Source organism: Xyrauchen texanus, chromosome 28, assembly GCF_025860055.1.
Source record: "Xyrauchen texanus isolate HMW12.3.18 chromosome 28, RBS_HiC_50CHRs, whole genome shotgun sequence".
NCBI lineage: Eukaryota > Metazoa > Chordata > Actinopteri > Cypriniformes > Catostomidae > Xyrauchen > Xyrauchen texanus.
The window spans coordinates 29,025,797-29,042,724 of NC_068303.1; positions in this window are offsets into that span (position 1 = coordinate 29,025,797).

A 16,928-nucleotide genomic window follows, 5' to 3' on the forward strand; every position below is an offset into this window, starting at 1 on the left:
GTCATGAAGTGTAACTGCCTTCCCTATATTTGACATTGCTGCAGATACAAACTACACAGAGGAAGGGAGATGACTAGAAATAAGGAAGAATGGAGAGGCAGACCGAAAAAAAGATTAAATAATGAATAGTTGTGCATGGAACATGCTTTAGTCTCTTACCAGTAACATGGGCATAAATAGGCCTACAAAAAAATTTAAAATAATGCTTTTGAAAAATTTTAAAGCTTGTGAATAAAAATTTGGCTCAACAAAAGACACAAATAATTGCCCCAAAATAAATGCAAAATGAAAGATGCTGAAAAGCTGAAAAGTTTCAATCAAAACATTTTCACCGTACAAATTTAAATTAATAAATGTATCAAGTCGAAGTTCAAAACTTGTGAAATATTGTTGGCTGTGTAAATCATAATATACAAAAAATATGCAGCATGTGCCTGAGAAAACAACATTGGTACAATGAAAGGTCCATATGGTGGAGACCAGAGCTGGGAGGAGAGCACGTGTACAGCTGAAGTCCGAAGACACGAACCAACGAATGCTAGTCCCAAAAGATGAGACAGTCATCCCGAGTTTCATAAAATGAAAGGGGAATTTTGAGTACCGAGTTTAAGCTCTACCAGTCGTGGCTCTCATTCTGTAACTTTAACCTAAGCTAGGTAGGCTCGAGAATACCTCTGATGAAAACGTAAGCAGGGCTGCCAAATTTTTGTGTTAGCTGTATCGATTAGAGAATTGGCTCAATCTCCACATGTTTAATACTCATCCATTACATACATTTTATAGGGCTGTCAGTCGATTAAAAATGTGTAATCATGATTAATCGCATAATTTTTTTCTTTTAGTTTTCTGTAAAATGCATTTATTTCCATATTAGGAAAGAAAACTACACAATATGTAACGATATAATGCTTTATTAACATTTTCCAAACAAAGCCTTCCACAATATAAATATAGAAATGCAAAAAATATCACTAATTCAAGTAACATTTTTGTTAGAATGTAATTAAAGTACACAAACGATCCATCTTCCAAACCATGTTTTTGCCTTACATACGATTCACTAAATGTAAGCCTATAATAATTATTTATATTTTAGAGCTGTTAGAAAGTATTTGGCATACTTCTGTCATTCGTCCGTGCGTGTTTCAGCTCAGGTCCGTAAAGAAAAGAAGATCTAGTGCAAGTATGTGTGCGGTGATATTTGTGGTAGTAGTTTGAAGCTGAAAGCTTGTAGCCACAACAAATAAGCAACATTGACGATGGATCATTCATAAGCAAAAAGGGAAAGTGACAGAGCCCGTAATAAAACACGAAACAACATTTTATTGGCTTTTCAGAGGTGGTGACAACTCAGACATCTTTTTTCTTTCTCCCCTTTTCTCCCCAATTTGGAATGCCCAATTCCTAATGCACTCCAAGTCCTTGTGTTGGCATATTGACTCATATTGCCTCAATCCAGGTGGCAGAGGACGAATCCCAGTTGCCTCCACGTCTGAAATCGTCAATCTTATCACAAGTGTTACCGGGGAGACCTAGTGTGTGTGGAGGCTTCACGCTATTCTCCACGGCATCTACACACAACTCACCATGTGCCCCACTGTGAGCGAGAACCACATTATAGAGACCACAAGGATATTACCCCAACATGACACTACCCACCCTAGCAACCGGGCCAATTGGTTGCTTAGGAAGCCTGACTGGAGTCAGTAAGCGTGCCCTGGATTCAAACTTGTGACTCCAGGTGTGTTGTCAATACTTGCTGAGCTACCCAGGCCCTCCCGACAACTCAGCGATCTTAAAGAATTTAAAACTGACCCGGAGATGGAGTTTTTCTTGCTGGAAAGGTAAGATATTTTAATGGACCAATAGTGAGCCAGGTAGCTCTCTTAGTTCGGTAGTTTGTTAGATAGTGTTAGCCACTTTAATTGGCCATTTTATTTTGTATAGTGTAAATTTCATTTTCGAGGAGGGAAGGACAATGGAAAAAAATTATATTTTTATGCTGGTAACAATGCCAATCTCTAAACCAGTTACTAATGCCTGCTAGCTAAGTTTCTAAGTTTATCTGATATGACAAGCAATAGTCTAATGTCGTCATTGCCTAACTTTTATAACACTATTTATTCTATTTATTTATACTATTTATTTAAGAAGGATATCTGAAAATATGTCTTCTGAGCAGGTAAGTAGCATATTTTCAGATATCCTTCTTTCTCTTCCTTTTGTTGTTTATACAATTTTTAAGGGGAGGGGGTGAGTTTTGTTGTTGTTAGTGACATTCTGATTAGATGATCACCTGTAACTATGGTTACTCCTCAAACTATCAGATTCATCAGCGCAGAAGTGCGGAGGAAAAAGCACAGCTCATGTTATTTCCCCCCAAAAAATTCCTCCATAAGTAACCTGAAGTTTTATGTTTCAACCTGTATAGAGCCAAAAGTAACATAGTGTAGCTTTAAACATTTCCCAAAGTATATTTAGGAGGTGGACAAATTGATAGAATTAGTCCCCATAGGTTGAGAATTCATTCATATTTTCATTCATATAATTTCTATATTCAGAATTTTACATTTAAAATAGTTATATCATAACATTATGCATTTACAACTGTTGTGTAAATGCATTTATTCCTGCTCTGTGGAAATACATCTAATTAAGATGCAGCTTGTGTGCCACCTTTGCTGTGTAAAGACGGCTTTAGTCCCCATAAGTTTAGTATGCATTGCAATGGGATCCTCAACAGCAATTGTGAAGCTGTGCTCATGATTCACGTCAAAGCGTCAACTCCAGCATCCAGTGCTGCTTAAAAACTCCACGGGAAAAGCAGATTAATAATTAAGACTTGACGTGCTTCTGTGGTAATTAAAATGTGCTGAAAATACTTGATTTCTCTCACAAGTCCAATCTGGGCTTGTTTTGTACATCAAAAATTGTGTTAAGAGGTCCTTTCTCCAAAATGTTATCACTGACAGTGAAGCGCTGTTGTAGTGTGTGTGTCAGTGTATTAGCCCTGGATGGACACATCACAAAGGTTCCATCCTCCCAACAAGTGTATAGCTGGTAACAGTAAACATAATGTTTTAATGTCAAACTTACCTTAAAACAAACGTAAACACAGACACACACGCAACACGCTGAGCGCGTCTCTCTCAAACTTAAACTGGCGCCTCCGGCTCCCCTTTATCTCACTCTCCTGCTGATCAGCTGATTTAGCCCCAGTTGTGCAACATCACGGCCCGGCCAAGCCCTCCTCCTCGTCACAACTGTATTAACATTAAATGCGCTAATCGCGAATAAGAAAATTTAACATGTTAAACTTTTTAAATGAATCGCATGTGATTAATGCGTTAATTCCGAAAGTTCTAAAATGTTACATTATATTTTGCAGAATAAGGATGATTTAATGCTCTCAGTGGTTTCATGGTAGCTTTTTCTTCTCCAAATTAATCTCATTCTCTTCTCCCAAAAACCTATACTATTTATTCAAACCAAATGTTTGCATTTAATATAAAAATGTACATACATATAAATGTTATACATATTTTGCTTATTACTGATAAAACTAACTAACTACTAACAACTTTTCTAAAACTTAGAAAAACTGTCTGGCTTTATTCATCGTATAGACTCTACAGAGTACTGAGGCATGGGAGAACCACACAAGAAACATGAAAAGGAGAATTCTTAAAGTGGTGAAAAACAACATTTCCACATCAAGTCAATCTCCAATGTGATCAATGTTGCAGATGTCCTGGAGGACCAGAAGGCTGTGGATAACTAGAGAATCTTTACCAATGCATCTATTATCCACTTTGGCCTGCCTTATTATCGGATTTTAATTGTGCTAGTTGTTTTGAATGTAACTTTTCAAGAAACAAATAAAAATATAAACTGAGAATGAACAAAAACTGGAAAGAAAATAATCCTCAGTGAGTCCTCAGTGTTGGAGTCCGCCAAGACGCTCTCCGTAAGGCGAGCCGTTCTCATCTCGGAACCGAACAGGGGCAGACGAGCATGCTGGGGAACGGGTGGTCCACAGGGATTTACCCGGAGAAACCATGGCCGTTAAACTCCCGAAATTGCCTCCAGTGCCAGCCGCGTCGGCCCTATACCCGTGGGTGGAAAGCGCAACATGGGTTGCGGCTAGAGTGGCTTTCTACTGGAAGGAAAGCCACGACTGCAACGTTGCCATGGTCATGATCTCGCAGTGAGAACATGAACCATCCACAAATGCTGCCTCAGTTTGATCACCGCCCAGATAAGTGAGGCAGCGCCCATGGCCGTCAGAAGCTGAGAAGTAATGACCGCATTCAGGAATGACACAAAGACAGAAGGGCATCTTGAGAAAAATGCATCTTTAAAAAGACGTTCAACGTCAATGTGTACTCTTTTAGAGAAATTTATAATCTTTTAGAGGGCTGTCGAAGCGCCCAGGGGCGTGGTCTGCATTTGCGTGCAGAAGAAGAGAAAGACGCTGTGTAAAGCGATCAATGGAAAGGATGAGGCGAGAACCGGCTTGATAATATAAATAATATTTTAATAATAAACTTAAATCACAACCCAGCCCCGCCCTCCGCCCTCCCACATGCTGAAAATGCGCCGTTTTAAAAAAAACTAAAATATAGCTACTATAACTGAAAATATGTAAATGAACCAATAAGATGTTTTGGTAAACTTCTAAATTTTTCAAAGTTGCTCAACATATAATTTCTGATTGAGCCAATGCTACAATTCTGTTGATGCAATAGGGAATATTGGATTCAGAGTACTTTCATTGAGCCAATTGAAAGGCCGGTGAGTGTAGGCCGGTGTGTTTAACTGCACTGTACAGTCAGGAGTGCATCAGATTGTCTGTGTGTGCAGATTACATGAGTTTACTCCAGTCAATCGTAAAATGAAGAACATTTATTTATTTTTTTGTTTGTTTTTCAAATAATTCTTTCACTGTAAGTACAGATCATAGAGCTCGACTCGCTGTCACTTCGAGATGAAGGAATTTCAGATGAAAGGGGTGGAGGTGGGGGTTTGAATGAAAGACAAAAGGACTTGGAGAAGGTTAAACTCAACTCAACTCAACTCAACCTTTATTTATAGAGCACAATTATAACAACAGGAGTTGTGGAAGAGCATTGCGTTATGCTCTCCACTGTCAAAAAACAAACGTACAATCATGTGTTTTTGGCAAGAGAGCATGATTTGGGGGATAGCTAAGAAGGAGAGTGAAAGTGGAAGAGGACATAAATAAGTTATTAGTTTGGGAGATTGTTGGTAAGAAATCAGTTTAGGGAAAGGATAAAAAAAGCAAAGAAATGTAATGGCAGGTATTGGGCATCAAAAGACACCTGTGTGATTGTATGTGGGGGTCAGGTTTGGCTTAAAGGATAGTTCACCCAAAAATGACATTTCAAAATGTTAATGTTTGGTTTGGAAAAGGAGGGGTAAGTTGAAAATAATTTTTGTGGAAATCAGCAGTTTTGGGGAGTAGCTAACTACATGTAGCGACATTACTACTTAACTACATTTTTCAGTAGCTTGACAGTAGCTCAGCTGCTTTTAAAACAGAGTAGCTTTTCCAGTAGCGAACAAATTTTTCCATCAAGTAGCGGTGTAGCATGACCAAATGCTACATCATGTTGGTCAGATTATAACTAACAGCCTTCCTTATTGCATAGTAGCCAAACTTTTACCGGCAAAACGTCCGATGATCTGGCAGCATATTTCGGTCTGCTGATCAGAATCAGGCAGTGTTGTCTTCTTCTTTTGTAATGGAAGATCACAAACAAAAATAGTGAATAACCACCATCTACTGAGAGCTTATTACAGCTCACTTGGATAAGAAGAGATGGTCTGATGGTTATGTAAAGTAAGCAACCACAGTTTGTTTAACTTTACAAGACGTACAGGGGCCGGTAAATTTGAAAATGATAAAAGAACACCATTTTATTCTTCTATGTAACAAAGAATGTTTCAGACACTTTGTTCTTAATAGATCACGCAAAAGCATATTTACCTTTACTATTTTGAATAAAATAATTCAAAAAGTTATTATTGCCTTTTGAGGGATTTTGTTTCTGTTCTAACATTTGTTTGTTATTGAGAGCAGTGAGTGAATTATTATTATAATATTTATAAATATACAATATATATTATTATAATAATTACTATCATGCAGAACTATTTGATTTCTCTATTTCTTAGCATTTAATTAACTATTATTTTCATTTCAAATAAATAAAATGATTGGTAAAAGAAATAATTTATGGACTGTATTATTATGCAACAATCTAGGATGAACATCCGTCCACTTTTTTTGGACCTGAACAAAGTGAACAAATATGTGTAGAGCAACATCTGTATGTGACCTGTAAAGCTGGCACTTGCATGTCAATGGCAAAAAGGTAAAAAAAATACAATGAGCATGAACCCAGGTGAGGGGAGAAACAAGCCCTGAGTCTTTATTCACATATTATCCACAGTAAATATTATGTGACAAGAACAAAAAATGCCAGCCCAAGGAGAGTTTGTCATAAAAATGTGATCTTTAGGGAAGTAGGCTACACCTGGCCACAGCAGGATTGAAAAGTGTGAAGTATAGTATAAAAAATATCTGATCTTTTTTTTTTTTTTTTTTTCATATTTTGTATTTTATTCTATGTATTATTATTAACTGTATTAATGTTACTATTCATTAAATGTATTAAATACATTAATTAATAAATGTCATTAGTGTAAATTATTTTATTAATATTATTGGTTTGATTATATTGAAAATTATATTGCCTCATTAAGTAGCTTAAATGTAGCTAGATACTTTTTGATAGTAATTTGTAGTGTAGCTAACTTCTTTTTCAATAGAGTAGCTTGACTGTAGCTTAAATACTAAAAATTATGAGTAGCTTGTAGCTTGTCAAACTACAGTTTCAAAGTAGCTTCCCCAACACTAGTAATCAGCATTATGCCACAAATGCTGTTGATTGAGCTTTATGTGTATTGAAGCCAGAATATACCTTTAACAAAATTCTAACCTCTGCCCCAAGTGGCCAAAGCTGGAAGGTATAGACACGTGTGAGATCTAAAGTGTCCACAGAGTGGCACCAAAAGCGAGTCGTATTTTTAGTTGTAAATTATTTAATACTGTCAACAGGAATGCATATTTTATTAATTATACCCCCTAATGCAAATGCTAACCCCAAACCTAACAGTTATTGGACTAAAAATGAAATTTTTGAGCAAAAATGCAACTTCTGAATTGTGCTTACCATTGTTTATTTGAAGGCGATTGCTTTCTAGTTTCCATGGGAATAGAACCCATGCCTTTACAGTTGCTAGCGCAAACAGTTGCGTGAACAATTTCTAATGTGTGCATTGTGGGCAATGCATTAGTGGCCATAAATGCTTTGATCTGTGAAATCACATTTAGGCATTTGCTTTGACGTGCCCCTGTGTAATTTTGTTAATGCATTAAAGGTGCACAAAGTATTTTTTTCCTAATTAAAATGTTACTCCTAAAGAAATGAATTGTAATTTTGAAACATATGCATAAAATGATGAGCACTCACATGAGAGGAAGACTTCCGTCATATCAGGATCCCTATAAAAGCGGTTTAATTGTGCATGAAGAGGGTGTGCTAATGGGGTCTGCCATGTTAGGATCACATAACCAGCTGAATACAATTGCTTAATTATAGTAACTGCACTGTTATTCGACACTTACTCAGGGGTGGGGAACGTCAGGCCTCAGGGCCTTATAAGGCCCGCGAGACCATTTTACCAAGCCCGCAAGGCCATTTGAGAAATTATTTCAAAAGCAAAAAATGGCCTTGATTCAATTAACCTGAAAAAAAAAAATACATTTAAATTATGTTTAAAAATAATTTTAAATGATAACAACACTAAATATTGTATAATAGACAGAACTTTTAGTGTTTTTGGTGTGTGAGCACTTGACGGAATGCATACATTATTTTCAACCCACAATCAGAAATTGCAAGCAATTGCATAGCCCGCAAATAATTTCGTAAATACTCAAATAGCCCTTAATGGGAAAAAAAGTTCCCCACCCCTGCTCTAATTCATTAATTAAATTCATCATGACTGACTGTGAATAATGAATATCTACAATGGCATCTGTAACTTAAATCTATTGCATTTGATTTATGGTGCATCCTCACCCCTAGGAGTCAGTGTAAGTCCAAGACGACATAAACACAAAAATTACTAAGTGCACCTTTAATGTGACCTTTATGTGAACAGTTATAATTATCTTCTCTTTTTATATGGGTTTTGCTTTGTTCAGTAGTGTAAAGTGAAAAAGAAAAAATGATTAAAAAAAATGCCATGCTATTTTCTATTTCCTTTCTGATTGTCTTCCCATGGCAGGTTTAAGCAGTATTTGCTATCAGGAGCAGATATCAAAGTAGATATACACAACACAAGCCCAGCAATAGCCCTACACCACATACCAAGACATCAAACAAGGTCATTGCAATCTGTGGGACAATATAACACTCACATAAACACATTGCAGTAGAAAGCAGAAGTGCTTATTGAATGTGTAAGGGGTCTTTGGGGCTCTGCTGTGCAGAGCTGCCTGTGCTTAATCAAGATTTATGCACACAGCCAATACCCAGCCTAGTGGAACCACATCATTTACACCAGGGGTTCTCAACACGGCGCTATCATCTCCTAGTGGGCATTCAAAGGATGCCAGGGGGCGCTGAGAGCAAATTGGTAGTAAGGGGGGCATTAGGTTACAAATGGGCAGGGGTGTAAAGTAACAAATTACAAATACTCACTTTACTGTAAGTCGTTTTCCCCAGGAATTGTACTTTAAGAGTAGTTTAAAATGTTATACTTTTACTTTTACTTGAGTCCATTTTAAGTACTGTAACTGTACTTTTAATGTGCCATTTTCCCACCGTCTGTGTTAACTACTTCCCTGTCCTAATTTTATTTTTGTCTATCAACATGAATGGCCAGGGAGAGCCTTGTGACTCCCATCAAATCAAATCACATGTAAAAAACTTGAACGGCAGCTGCAGATCTGGCGCCAGCTGTTATAGATGTGGAGGATGCCTCAAGCACAGTTCAACACCTGAACATCACAGCTGCACCTGAAAGGGCAGTGAAAAAAGCCTATGCTTTACTGTGTAATGTGAGTTTAATTTGCTCAAGCCAGATATCATCATTAATCCTGCCTCAAATTTGAAGAAACATATCGAGGTAAATTTTATATTTCTGCTTACTAGATTCTGTGTGTCTATAATGTAGTCTGTAATTTTACTATCTATCACTGAGATTATTGGGTTTGATGTGAGAGATTAAGATGATGTTATCAATAGGGCTGGGCAATAAAACAATCTTGATGTTTATCTGAAAAAAAAAAGTAATATTCTATACTTAGCCTATGTTCTACATCTATTCCAGGGTTGTTCATTACATTGACCATGATAGCAAGAGCACTACTGGTTGTTTGATCTAGATAAAATATAAAAGATTGACTTTTGATTGACTTATTTTCTGACATCTATAGCTTCGTGCTGTTTGATTGACAGGTGGCTAATGTTTGTGCGCTTGCGTGAGTGCTCGGAGAGCGCTGATGAGGGTGCACTTAAAAGATCAAATACACTTACTAATTCCACCAATGCCCGTCTTTGTGAGGCATTAATGTGAAGTGGTGAGTGTAAATATGAGTGGTAGTGATGTAGTGGGTTAAAGCACATAACTGTTAATCAGCCACCACCATTGTGTCCTTGAGCAAGGCACTTAACTCCAGGTTGCTCAGGGGGATTGTACCTGTAATAAGTGCACTGTAAGTCGCTTTGGATAAAAGCGTCTGCCAAATGCATAAATGTAAATGTTAATGTAAACACAGTCGGTTTGGTCTAATGTGAATGTAAACAGTGGGACAAAAAGTGTATTTGCATCAAATGTTGGACTTGAAGTGTACATGTAACCGAATGTCTAGTAGGCTATATGTTATATAAAGGATATTAATCAAACAACATTAACAAGGAAATGAGGAAACCACACTCTGCTTTTGGCTGAATAACTTGAGTAGCTTTAAAAGTATTAATGTTATAGAATAAAACACTGTGAACACAGATAACATTTTAAAAGTTTAAATTTGCATAAGGGCAAATGAAATAAAAATGCGTAAATACTGAAATATAGACCAAGAAAATGTAACTGATTTTGTTTGCCTTCAGAAATTCCAAGAGCTGACTTCCAACTCAGTCACCCTGTTAGAATAATTTAGCCACATAAATTAGGTGTTAACTTTTTACTATTTATAGATATTATAGATAACCTTACTGTTAATAATACCAGTAAATTTACATCTACATCCAACTCAAAATCAATGTTGTAATGTAGAATGAACATTTCAGTGGGACAGAATATGCAATATTATTGGTCGCTTCACTTATTTTTGAAATATAATAACAATACCTCTTTTATTATTAGTTTATGTCTTAGCATTTTCATTTTATAGGCCCTAGATATAGCCCTCCATCTGCTTGAATTTAAGAAAGGCAAGGTTTGGTCTCACATTCATGACATGTAAGCCTGCTGAATTTATTAGCAGAACTTAACATGGCTGGGGTAAGGGAATGAAGCAGGGGTGCGTTCATCAAAAAAAGGTTGAAAACCACTGATTTACACAAACAAACCAAAAACATATACCTGATACCTATTACCTTCATTTCTCTTGTGTTCATTTCATGTTTCTCTTCTAGCTGCTGTATTACTGCATAATACTGTGCCATATAGTGGCTCCTAATGGAATTGCAAAAATAACTACCTGGTCACCTAGAATCACCTTATTATATTCATTTTGGCAAAATTATATGTATGTTGCTCGTTTATGTGTCACAGCAGTTTCCAGCTGAAATCAACACTAAAGGCGCTACAACAATAATGACTTTTATTCCCTTTCTGAGAATTATCAGGCATAATATCATGCTTTTAAAGACATTATAATTTAGGTTTATGCTTAAGGCTTAGGGTAGGGAAGTCAGTTTTGTTGATTTCAAATTCAATAGATCATAAACCTTAAGAACCGTATCTGTTTTGGAGAACATTTTGCTTGCTTTTAGTGCCACATATTTCAGAACTGCAGTGATATGTGTAAGGTGCCACATATAATAATGTCATTTTCCAAAAACTTTAACATTTTAAAGCTTTTTTATCTCTTTATGCTGGTGCTTCATACACACAAAAAGATTAAAATAGCCTAATATGAGAAAATGAAAATAATATTGACATTTGAAAACAAAAGAGTAATCAAATCTGTCAAATTCACATGATGAAATAGTAAAAGCCACCTCATTTTTTGGTTTTCTCTTTTTCTCTGTTATTTTTTTCACTTGATCCATCTTTCTTCCTGTTTATTTTCCACTGTCCCCCACTCATATTCCTCCACCTCTGACACAGCCACTCCTTCTTGCCCATGATCCCACCCACTTTCTATGTCTCCGCCTCTCTATAGAGAGAATCTGTGCCGAATTCAGAATTATCCTAATCTATTGCTGTTTTTAGGTAATCGAGATAGTGCCAGTTTGTGTGTGTGTGTGTGTGTGTGTGTGTGTGTGTGTGTGTGTGTGTGTGTGTGTGTGTGTGTGTGTGTGTGTGTGTGTGTGTGTTTGAAATGGAAAGTAATGCCAGAGACTGTCAAATAAAGCGTGTCAGAGAAAAATGTACAGTAAATGCAAATACAGAAAAGAGGATATTAGAATTAGAGGATAAATATGCAAAAGATTTGTATACGAGTAAGAGTTACTGAAAGAGAAAGAGGGGGTGCAGTGTCTTTCTGTCTCAATGACTTTATCTCCCTGATGACAATCCCATAATAAGCTCATTTAACATGTAACAATTCCTCTGATTTCTCTTCCTCTACAGATCCTTTCCTCACATATGTCCTCTGGGATAAACCCCCACCCCCAGCTCTTTGTCACACATTTGCATTTCTCCATCACGTTATGCAGTCTACAGCAGGCAAATGAATGCAGTCTTGCTCCACTTTTATGGCTTGAATATAACTAGACAAATATATGGCCTTTTGTGCAGCTCGTTAGGTTCAGCTCTTCTTATTAAGAACCATTTTCGCTGTATAAAGCTATATGTTATCCAATATCTTGATATTACATTTTCTTCAGCTTATTGCTTTTGGTTCTTCAAAGCACCAGAACATAGATGGAATCTTTTCAATTTAATTGTGTTTATGTGTTATTCCTTTACTGTATAAGATAGCACAGACAGAAAAGTTCTAAGGGTGTGAAAGACCATAGGAGTGAGACCAGACTTATCACATTGTGAATTGAGCAACAGCAGATCTAAAGTTTCAAAGCTGAAATCGAATTGGTGACCAAAATTCAAATCACTGCAACCTAGTGGCCTAACCTGGAAGTGTGAACATTTGGGCACATGTAAGTTCCAGTTTTCTGACTGAAATTTCCACAGAGTGACACCATACACCCAAACCTCAACCCTAAACCTTAATGTCAATGGAGTAAAATGTATCTTAAGGATAATTTATACTTACTGGCTGAACAGGCTTTGCTTAGTTTGCCTAAAAATGATGATGAAATGCAGTGACGTTATTGTTCTGACAATGTGTTCGATTTGTGATATTTCTCCTGTTCGCATTAATCTGGCCGAAGAGCATTGTTGATTGGTTAAAACTAATCGTGGGTGTGGTTTCAACATGTCAATTTTTATTTGCAATCGCACATGCCAGCTGAGGAGTTGTTACCTAGGTTACTGTCATAATGTGTCGTCTGCCAGAAAGTTGAAAGCCTTCCACGATGTCACTCTAAGGTAACTAATTTTTTTAATGATATTGCGCGTAGTATAAACGGCAGCTTCGTTCACCTAGAGTGCTTTAGTTTGTATAGGAAAAAAGGTTTGACTTCTTTCATAGTAAAAATCAGGCTTTAGAGTGAAAATCTACAAACCTACAAACTATACTCCTCAGTTATTATGTGATTACTTCCTGGTTTCCTGTGGGACCAGAACCTGTGTCGCTGTGGCTGCTCATGCAACACGTTATCCTTAGCAACACAGGAAAAGTTTAACATTTAAATTGATGCAAAGAGGTCTGATTACTTGTTACTTGTCAGTAACTTGGCAGAATGAGGTCGATGTCAGGGTACCAGTTCTTTCGGTGGCAACATGTCAATTTCCTGTGTGATCATGTTGAAAGGTTTTCCTATGGCACCAGGCCCTAAATACCATTTTGGTTCTAATAGGGAATATTTAGTTTTAAGAGTAAATGTGTGAAAAGGGGAGGGCAATAGTTATGTATGATGATAAGATTTTTAAGTCCTCACTGTGCTTGGATTAGGTCTCACAATGGAAGGGTTTGGATAAGTCTGGATAGCTTTTAATAATTAATACTGTTGGTCTTGTTATATGATAAGAACTGTAATGGAAGAGCTTTACTAGACACTCGACCCTCATTAATGGTGAAGACCATTTAGAGGGAAAAAAATCCTCCACTATGACTAACTATAGATGCACAAAGATGCCATTGAACTGATTGGTTATTTGGACATTTGTGACTTTTAATTTGCACCACACAGCAATTTTCTGTTGTAATTTAGACGTCTTTATGACTTACTGTATACTCAGAGTACACATGCACACAAACACACACACAGTCTTACTGAAACAGTTTCTGAGGCATGTAACGGTATGAGTGAAAATGGAATTTACACATGAATAGAACAAGGAGCAGGTGATGTTTTCACTCCTTGGAACAATGACCAGCATGTTCCTATCACAATGACAATGGAACAATGTTGCTGTAACAAGGTTCGAATGTTCAGGGCAAATGGAGGAGTCAGGAGGTGGCAGAACAGTCAATGTGAGAATCTTAGTGGCCAAATATATACACAAACAATGTCGATGAGAGTACACGTTAACAGTAGCAGACACACGCAGTAAACTCTCTCTGCTGTCTCTCTCTGCTTACTGATGTGACCGTCAACCTTTTGAGGTCTCCATCCGCCATCACTATAAGAAGAGACAGGTGTTAGAGACAATGACAGCCCAGGTGACGAGCCTTACGCTCACCCTCTCCCACAGACAGATACACGACCATTCCCCTATCCCCACAGTCGCTTTGACAATGACAACGGATTGTAACATGACTGGAATCCATGTCTCTGTCATAGACATGTAAAATCCATAATTTTTGTCCCTTGAGGAGAGTACCAGCAGATGATAAAATTGATTCCATTGTCCCAGGTGTATGTTTGATTATGGCGGTTTGATATACTGTACAGTACATGCACATGAGCTTTTGGTAGAAGTATTGAGTCTACAGTAATATTGGATTCCCTTTACAAAAAAGTTCATCAGATGGTAAAACTATGGTACTCTGATGTATACATTTGTACTGAATGATAACCATTTTCATATACTATGGTATTTGCATGGTTCTCATGCAAATAAAACCACAAACAATTCCACATTATTTCCATGGTATATGTCTAAAAAAGCATGGTAATGACATGGTACAGTGAAGACATAAGATTGTAATACCATATTCCCGTGTGATCCTATTAAAAGATAATACCAAGGTACATCTATGTATAGTATGTATATTATGCATGATTGCCATACATTATTAATATACCATGGTATTTACATGGTTCTCCAAACTACTTGAATAATACCACAAAAATGCCCCAATATTACTATGGTATATGTCTAAAAAGTATGGGAATACTGTGGCACTTTATCGCAAGAGCCAGAGCCCAGGTGGCCAGGATATTTAACTAAATGGACCAAACAGCTATATAGAGCCTTATCCTCTCTTGTTCTCTTTTTCCTGTTTCTTAGCTAATGTATTAGTGGTTTTGTCTAGAGCCCAGATTAATGGAGTGCAAGACTAAAGGGACTGAATGATAGGGGCCAAATGGCAGGTTTAAAACAGAGGATCCAGTTAATCCTCATTCAAACACACAAATACTCACACACACCAGAGCTCAACTCTACTATTCCCCCGACATACACCACACAACATGTCAATGTAAGCTCTTTCTCCTCTTTGATTTGCACACAGGGCCCTTCGCTGAAATAATTTGTGTAGTGTTTGAAAAGCAAGTCATATTTTGTAATAATTTTCCACAAATTCTGTAATTTATTTGGCCCAAACCATTTTACGGTCAGAAGCCACTGAAACTTTGTTTTGTTGACAATTTCAGCCTTTGGTGTTCTATCTATTTTTTATTGTATATTTTTTTGTAAACTTACTAAATTAAAGATCAAAGTTTTAAAACATCCTCAATTGATTTACATTGATAGAATGTTCAGCATTCTAAATGTATCTCTATAGAGCTGCATTATATTCACACATGTACATTTTATTGTAAAGCCAGAGAATGATAGACTCTCCCAGCTGAGTCTGTTTCATCAAGATTTTTCTCTCCACTAATTACATCCTATGGAGTTTTTTTTTTATTATTATTATTCTTTTATATGCCACAAATCACCTTTGGCTTGCTCACTGGGGGGTTAAAGGGATAGTTCACCCAAAAATGAAAATTCTCTTATTATATACTCACCCTCATGCCATCACCTCATGATAAAGAAAGTCATACACATCTGGGATGGCATGAGGGTGAGTCAATTATTAAAGAATTTTCATTTTTGAACTCTTTAAAGACATCTAGGCATGATTTTCTGTAAAATAGTTTTTTGGGACTTTAAAATGCCAGGGAATTAAACACGGGACGCTGCAGCATTCCTATTATAGAACTCAGATGTAATTTTGCTTTTTATGATTGCTTATTAAGTAGTGGGTATATGCAAGGTTTCCAGCAACTAAATTATTTAAGTATCTATATTGCATCACATAATACATGTAAATAAACTTCACATGACATAAATATTATGGAAATAAACAATTATCTAGTCTGACTGAATGTTACAACCATTTCTCTTTGAATGATAATTAAACCACATATATCAAAGCATGCTCAGATTCACAAACAAATATAAACACAAGCTTAATTAACATGATTCATTATTGCATACAAAACATTCAAAGCATTAAATGGAAAGATAGATAGTAGAAAAATGTTAAGTTCTCTCATCATTTACTTAATGTCATGACATCCCAAATGTGTATGATTTTTTTTTTAGAAGAATATTTCAGTTCTGTAGGTCCATACAATGCAAGCTAATGGGGTCCAAAACGCTGAAGCTCCAAAAAGCACATAAAGGTTAGACAAAAGCAATCCATATGACTCCAGTTGTTTAATTTGTCTACTAAAGTGATCCAACCAGTTTTGGGTGAGAAAATACCAAAATGTTACTAAATTTTCACAAGAAATGTTGACACCTACAGTATCCTTGGAGATCATTATTTCAGGCTCAAGTACAATTCCTAGCGCCATCTAGTGCTCTGCGCATACATCAAGAAGTAGGAAGCATAATCAAGTTTGAAATCATGATCGTGTCTAGAGATTGCATTGGCAAGATGTATAGTAAAAGATTTTTGTTACTGTACATTTTGGTCTATACTTACCCAAAACCAATTGGATAGCTTCAGAAGATATTGATTAAATTGGTATGTGTTTGTGTAAAATTTTAACTTTTTGTTTATTCTATATAGTTCTGACAACATTTCTCCCAAATTCCCCAGCCATTTCCCAGATCATCACCAATCCTCCACCCAATTTCACAGTGGGTGCAAGACACTGTGGCTTGAAAGCCTCCCCAGGTAGAAACAACCTAACCATTAGATGACCAGGTGGAGGATCGGTGGAATCGGACCAATCATAGCACGCTCTATCTTCAACCAATCATGTTTCGTTTTAATATCAGAGCATGACCAGTCACAGTGCTCTCATGAGCATGGATTTAAGCATATACAGATATGCTCCAAGACCACAAACTTTTAAAGAAATAGACACCATCAG